We start from the raw sequence: 7626 nt of genomic DNA, 5'->3' as shown, positions 1-7626 counted from the left end.
GAGAGAGGTACCTTGCTTGGACTGATTGGAGACTGTGTAGAAGCTGAAGCAAGACCTGGAGCAGAGATTGGAGCAGAAGAGGGCTCGACTGTCATTCTTTTTCTGCGCACACTCTCTTCCAACCCACGAACAGATTTTCTTCTTTGTGGTAGCTTCATTTTGGGAGCCATTTGGATAAAAGAGACTTGCAAGGAGCTTAGGAGACTAAATGAGAGGTGGAGAGGAAAGGATTTTAGAAGAAAAAGCAATGATTCTGAAGAGGTAAATCACCGGTTTGGAGAAGAGGGGTTGAATTTAGGACAAGCTCGAACCGCCCAAACGATGAAGAAAGAGGAGAGGAAGTTGGTTCCTTAATGGGTGATTTGAAGGATGAAGATTGATGGGAAGAGGGATTTTGAGAGAAACTTTTGGTTTGAGAGAGAAGAGAGGGAGAGCTTTCATTCGGTGGGAGAAAGAAGAAGAAGGGTAAGAGTCGGCTTAACGAAAAATTTTCCAATAGAAAGAGAGTGTCCGAAGGGTTTTGACAAAAATTACAACTTTACCCTAGGGTTTGTTGCCCAGCTATGCAACCCAAGAGGGGGGGAGAATTAGGTTTTTAAAATTTTAACATTAATTTAGAACTATAAGGATTAAATAATAATGAGCAGGATATATGTAGAGAGTGATTTAAGTAAGGTCTAAAAAATAGATGCAAGAAGATAAGAAAATTTAGAAAGAGAGAGCAAGTAAGCACAACACAAACAAATAAGATTTATAGTGGTTCGGTGCCAACCTTGCACCTACATCCACTCCCCAAGCTCCTACTTGAGAATTTAAATCCACTAAATTGTATTCAACAAGAATACAATATCGGTACCTCCGACTCTAGCTATCCCAAGTTAGAATACTTATTTTTTGGGTATAAGCCAACTCAATACAATCCGATTCAAGGTTCGGATCAATCTTTCTATATTTTAGAACTCTTCCAAAATAAAAGATCAAGTCAAAATAGAATATGTGAGTTAATCACATAAAAATATAAATTTAGCTCTTTTAATGAGCAAATAAAACTTTAAATACACTTTACACAATAAGAAGAAAGTTTTTCTGATTTTTCTCAAAGTGGTTGAAGACTTGAATAAGCTCTTGAGGGGTTGGTGAACTTGAAATTAAAGCTTCTTTAACTTGAAGAGAGCTCTTTGCTTAAGGTGAAATGAATGCTTGAAAAATCTTGTTTATTCCCTCCTTTAAGTACCTTTTATAGCTTTAAATGATGGTGGAGAGTGATCTGGATAGTTTTAGAGCTGCTGGAGATCATTAAATGAGCATTAAATATGTCAAAACGAGCTGAAAAACTAGCCGTTAAGGAGTTTTTCCATCACAGGGGTCGACTCATACACATGAGTCAACTCATGGGGTCGACTACTGTGTCACAGAATATAAAATAATTATTTTGTAATTTTAGCATACACAGTAACAGAGGTCGACTCATAGAGTCGACTCATGTACAGGGGTCGACTCATGGGGTTGACTCAATTGGGTGTGCCAGTCAAAAAATAGCATGCCGTTCAGCCCCATTTGACATGAGTCGACTCACAAGATCGACTTAATTTTATAAATATTATTTTCTTTCAAAACATACATTCAAAAATTATGAAATTTTCTCCAATAGATCACAAATCTTCTGTTCTTACTCTTGAGGCTTTCGAATTAGGACTTGGTAAAATTATGATTTTGCCCCTGAAAAATAATAAATCTTTTTTCAAGCCAAAATCATTAGTAACCCCCTCAAATACTTTGTAATCATCAAAATCAATTCAAAGAGTAATAATCTCTTCCTTTTTGATGATGACAAAATACTTGAGCAAAAGCAGAGTATAACATATATAAAGTATTGAACATGAATTTTAAATTTATGAAGATGCATCACTTAAACATCATAGCCAGTTATTTGAATGAAAAGCATCATGATTAGTTTGAAGATCAATTTAAAATTTGCTTATTAGATCATTTGCTTTGAAAATTGCTGACAATTTGGTTCTTTGACATATTTGCTTTGACAATTTTGCTTATTGCTCTCGATTCTATTTCTCTATTGCTTATTGTTTGATCTCAATTTTTGATTCTCTACTCCTCCTTTTTTACAGCATCAATTAAGATCTTAAGGAATTTTGAAGAGAGAAAAAAAAAAGGATAACATAAAGGACATATTTTCTCTACTCTCCCTTTTTGATATCATATTTTATTTCTTTACTCCTCCTCTTTCATTATTTATTTCTCTACTCCCCCTCACTATAGCAATTATAAAAGACATATCAATTTGCTCATTTAGAAGATATTGCTATTCATGATATTTCATCACACATATATGAGTCATTTTTCATATCTTATAATTAAAATATTTTAATTGATCCCATTCATAAACATTAATCCAAAGACATTCATTGAAATTCAAAGCATAAAAAAATATATATATCAAAATGTGACTGAATATATTAAGTCAAAATATATAGATCATACAAAAATTATGGATAATAACTATCCAAGAGTCAATCAGCCAACAAAATACAAAGGCCATAAGATAGATCCTAGACAAAAATAAAAAAAAAAAGATTAACTATTTTAGATCTAATAGATATCATGGCTAGAGGGATCAGAATCTGAAGAGTCAGAGATATGATGAGGAGATGTAGGATCAAATCTATGGACACGACCTCGACCACGTCTGCCTTGGCCATGGGTAGAAGTACCGGCACGAGCAGAAGGGCGAGAAGATCCTGGAGCTTGGGAAGCTATGGACTGTGCAAGGAGAGAAAGTCTGATGGTGTCCAATTATTCTAAAGCTCTCGTCATGGACTGCATCAAGGCACCAATCTGAGTAGAGAGTCTCACTGGAGCCCCTAATCTCTCTCCTCAAAAAGTTAAATCCACTCTCTAAAACTCGAAGTCTAGCCGCCTCTACAGATAGGTCTAAGACCTCTGTGATGTTCTCTTGCGGCTGGAGATGGGCTAAGGCTAATACCTGTCTCTGTAAATCTAGAACTCTACTTGTCAGTCTCAAAATACATCCCTCAAACTCTTCAAGTCATACGGACTGAGCTGTGAGCATCTGAAAAATAGTAGAGATATAAGGGATCAAAGTCTGATCTGAGTCATCCTGAGATGTCGACCTTTGAGCAAAGACTGAAGTGGCAAACTGCTGAGATAAAATGGAGGTAATACGCTAGGACATCAGCTCAATCTGATCATCTACAAGTCTGAACTTCGAAGAATGTACCCTGCTCCCTAACTATGGAACTGAAGCTTGCCTCCTCACTAACTCTGAGGGACCAGCCTCATGGTCAGATACGAACTGAATATTAGGAGATGCTCTATGATCATGAGGAGGTGAAGACAGTCCCTCCTCATCTGCTCTCTCCTTTGCTCTCTCCTCAACATCGTTTGACCAACCGCCATCAGTCTTTGAAAAACCCATGCGATGCAGTGTGTGGCAGTTGATGGTGTCAGCATGAGATAATCTGGTGATTGCCTCCCCCTCAATGTTGAAAAATATATCCCAAAAGTCAATTGTCAAGCTGTTGACGGTTGAGCAACCAAGTATGGTAATTGATTTGTTAATAAATAAAATATATTTGATATTTTCATCATAAGCTTTCATCTTCTAATAAACTCCGTTGTTATGATGAAGTCCTTGGGACTATTCAAATTCGATAAAGAGAGGATTTATCGATTAGTCCTTAAAACTGTTCACGACCAAATGATAGACTGTTAATAAGGACGACAGTTTCTATCGAGCTAGGTCACTGTAGGCCATATGGGTTGGTTATCCTCTTAACCAAGGAGTGTGGAGATACTGGTATGGCATACAGATGAGATGTAAGGGTACATCATCATGGAACATGACCAACTCCAGAGCATTCTACTATCGAGAATGTCTCTGATGGGATGTAGGTATAAGTGTTCCTTAGACCTGAGATCACCTCAGTGACTTGCAAGCAACTCACTGTGCTTTGGTACTGGACTAACTAAATTTCTAATTCAGTGACGGAAGGCTTCTGGGCATAGTCAAGTACTTGTAAAGTCAGAGTGTGATCGAGATGGGATTGACCACTCCAAGAGTTGGAGAAGAATGAGTCACTGTATTTCAATTTAACAAAACTTTGGCCAGGATAATCCATCAGATGGATTTGATATTTTGAAATACAATGTGGACAACCTGATCAGAGTTGACAGTTGAACTCTGAGGTGTCCTATGATCATTTTGGTCAAGGAGATGAATTATATGAAAACTATATCCGCATGGGTTCTAAGGATATTGTTCTACACATTCGACCTATCCGATCGTCGGGTACCATTGCTAGATGGTCACTTCATGGTATAAAAATTTATTCCTGTACTACCAACTTAGGTTCGAACCTATGAGGTCACACACATTAGAATTTATGATCCGATCAGATGGTTGATCAGCGATTAAGAATCGTTCTAGGGTTAAATGATCAATACGATTGACATTTAACCTAGTGCAAGTGTTGTAGGAGGATCGATTAGCAATTTGATTGCTAATTGGCTTAATTTGATTAAGCCAATGGACTGAGATTAAGTCTAATTGAATATAATTTAATTAGATTTGATTTGGGCTTGATTGGATCAAGTCCAATTGGTTTATTGGATAGGCCAAGTGCAAGAAAAAAACTAGTCCTAGTTCAATTAGGACTTGGGTCAACCTAATTTCTAATTTGATTAGAAAATTAAATCAGATTTAAATCTAATTTAATCTTATTAAATTATATTTTTAATTAGATTAAGATCTATTTTAATTGAGTTGATCAAATTTTGGTTTGATTTGATTTGAGAAATCAAATTAAAACAAGTCATAAGATAGAATCCTAGTAAGACTAGGATTCTACCTTGCACCACATAAGCCCCCCCACGCCCTCTCTCTTATTCCATGCCAATCCCCTCTTATTTTGTGCAACAAAAGTCCTCTCTCAGGTCTTTCCTACATCCAAAAGGTTTCCTCTCCTCTCTTCTTTCATACATGGAAAGTGGTTGTGGATCAAATCAAAGTAGGAATAAGTTTGGATTTCAAATTCTATGAGATAGAGTTTTAGAAATCCAAAACTCTTTCCTTTTTGCACCGAATTTATCCAAATTTTTTTTGAGATTTTTATGAATTTTAGGGCACACATTGTGCACCCTTTTCTGGTGGTCCATGCACAAAAATAAGGAGGAGGCACCCAAGAGTTGGGTGCCCCTTTTCTTGCCATGTTTGGATAAGCCTTGACTAGGTATTTGACCTAGATAAGGACTCTATCATATCTCTCTCTATAAAATGAGTTTCTTCATAAAAATTTTGAATAACATAGATATTTGAGAGACCTTTGAGGTATCCAAAAATTAGAGAGAAAAACCTTTGGGTCATAGAGATATAATAGACACAAGACAGGGTGTCTAGGAGAGAGTAAAGAGAAGAAGAAGAGGGTCTTCTTCTAGGGTTGTTAGTTTCATCTCTTTCCTTCCTCCATCTTGAGTTTTCTGAGAGCATCTCAGATATAAAACTCCTCCTCCTACTTTTCATCTTTAGAAGAGCTCAAATCAAGAAGAAGGAGGCACCTGATCAACCATCGAAGAAGGATCAGTGCAGTACTAGCATACTATGCTGATTTTCTGAAGCAGGACTTCTGATCGAGATTCATGGGCTCGTGTGAATGACTCCTAGAGACTGGATGCATGTGTAGTTTGCAACATCATCCTCAAGCTCAGATCAGCAAGGTTAGAACGTCTAACTTACAAGGTAATAGATCTGATCTATTATTTAATATATACATTAGATGTAGTATAGAAACATGTTGATATGATCAACATGTAGTTCATGCTCTATATATTTTAATTTTTAATTTAATGCTATGTAATAATAATGTAATAAAATCTTAGATCTAAAAATTTTCTGATTTTAAAAAATAAATTTTGATTTATTTTAGTCTTCCGCTGCCTGATCTTGAAAAAGTTTCAAGATCGAACCCTGAAACCCTAGATCTGGTTCCTTTAATTGGTATCAGAGATAGGTTGTTTATTACATGATTATTTATACATGCTTAGATTATCTCTTAAATTAGATCTAATTTATAATTTGATTATTAAATTTAAAATTAAAATTTTAGATCAATCACAAACTGTAAGGTTGTCCTGCTGTAAGGTTTACCCCTTACAGTGCAAAGGTTGTCCTAGTTCGTGTAGATCTATCTTTAATCATAAATTTATTAAATATGATCTAAATTAAATTTATGATTTATTAGATTTAAAAAATATTTAAATATAAAATAAAATATTTTTGTTAATAATTTTTGTGCAAAAAAATTGTTTAAAATTAAAATTATTTTAATTACATGAACCTGTTTAGATTAGATTTAAAGTAGTTTCATATTTATTTCATTTGTATCTTGATTATGAATCAAACATACAATATGGTTGGTAGAACCATATTATAAAATTATTTTATAAATATAAAAATTATTTTCAAAAAGCCGAACCCAACCTTCAACCCAAAACTTAATTAAGAATTAAGAAGTTGTTTGATTAGGTTCTAGGATTGTGCATTGAAGAACCTAAGATACAAACCATAACATATTGGGTTAATGGATTAGTGGGAATTAGGTCCATTAATTGGGTTAGACCTATAGTTAGATTAAAGATGGATTTAATTAGAGAATTAACTAAATCTAATCAATTGTTGTCTTAGATTAGATCAAGAATTCTCTAGATCAATTACAATAATTGTAGTTGATCAAGTCCATGTCTTTAATGAGAACCAAATAGACTTGATTCTTGGCTAAGCGGTCTAGCACGAACTGTTAAATTGATCTAGTCGAAACTAATTAAACCAGTTGGTGTCTAAGGTAAAACAAGACCGGTGGTTTTTAATTGGGAGCCCGCTTACTTGGCCATTTTTGATGGTGTCTAAGGCAAGCTTTGGCCGACCCTCCCACTGATCGAACTTACCTGGCCTCTTTTTTTATATCAATCATATTTTCTAAAAACTTAGTTCTAGAAGTTAAAAAGAGGCATCCAACCTAAATTATTCAATGATAGATGTCCTTCTGAATATTAAAACATAGAATCCGATCAAATTCATATAAGAGAAGATTTCACTATTATAAATAGGAGCTATGTATCTCGGCTTATAAGATGGTGGAGAATCAATAAAAGGAAAGATGACTAAGCTCTATTTTTGTAATTCTTCTATTATCCTTATAGTTTTCTTTTGAGAGTTTTGAGTTAAGCAGGTTGAAGGAAATTTTCTTTCTCCCTGATCGGATCAAAGATTCATTACTAGACTATTAAAGCATTAGCCATAATTTGTTTGGGACCATTAATGAGTCTATTTCCACAAGTTAATTTGGAGAATGGTTACAACTAAATTTACCCATCCAATTTGTTTGTTGGGCAAGAGAGTCAGTGTGATTTGGAGTCAAGCCATGTGCTTTCATAATAAGGTGAGGCAAGTTAGTTAATCTATTTTTCAATAGGACTCAACTAGTTAAGATCTTATCCTTATGTAGAATTACATGTATACCCTCATAATTTACTATTTATATTTATACCCTTATAGATCATTTCTTTTTGTACATATAGTTTTAACTCAATAAG

This window comes from Elaeis guineensis, chromosome 15 (genome assembly GCF_000442705.2).
Source record: "Elaeis guineensis isolate ETL-2024a chromosome 15, EG11, whole genome shotgun sequence".
Lineage (NCBI taxonomy): Eukaryota > Viridiplantae > Streptophyta > Magnoliopsida > Arecales > Arecaceae > Elaeis > Elaeis guineensis.
This window is presented reverse-complemented; position numbering follows the sequence as displayed.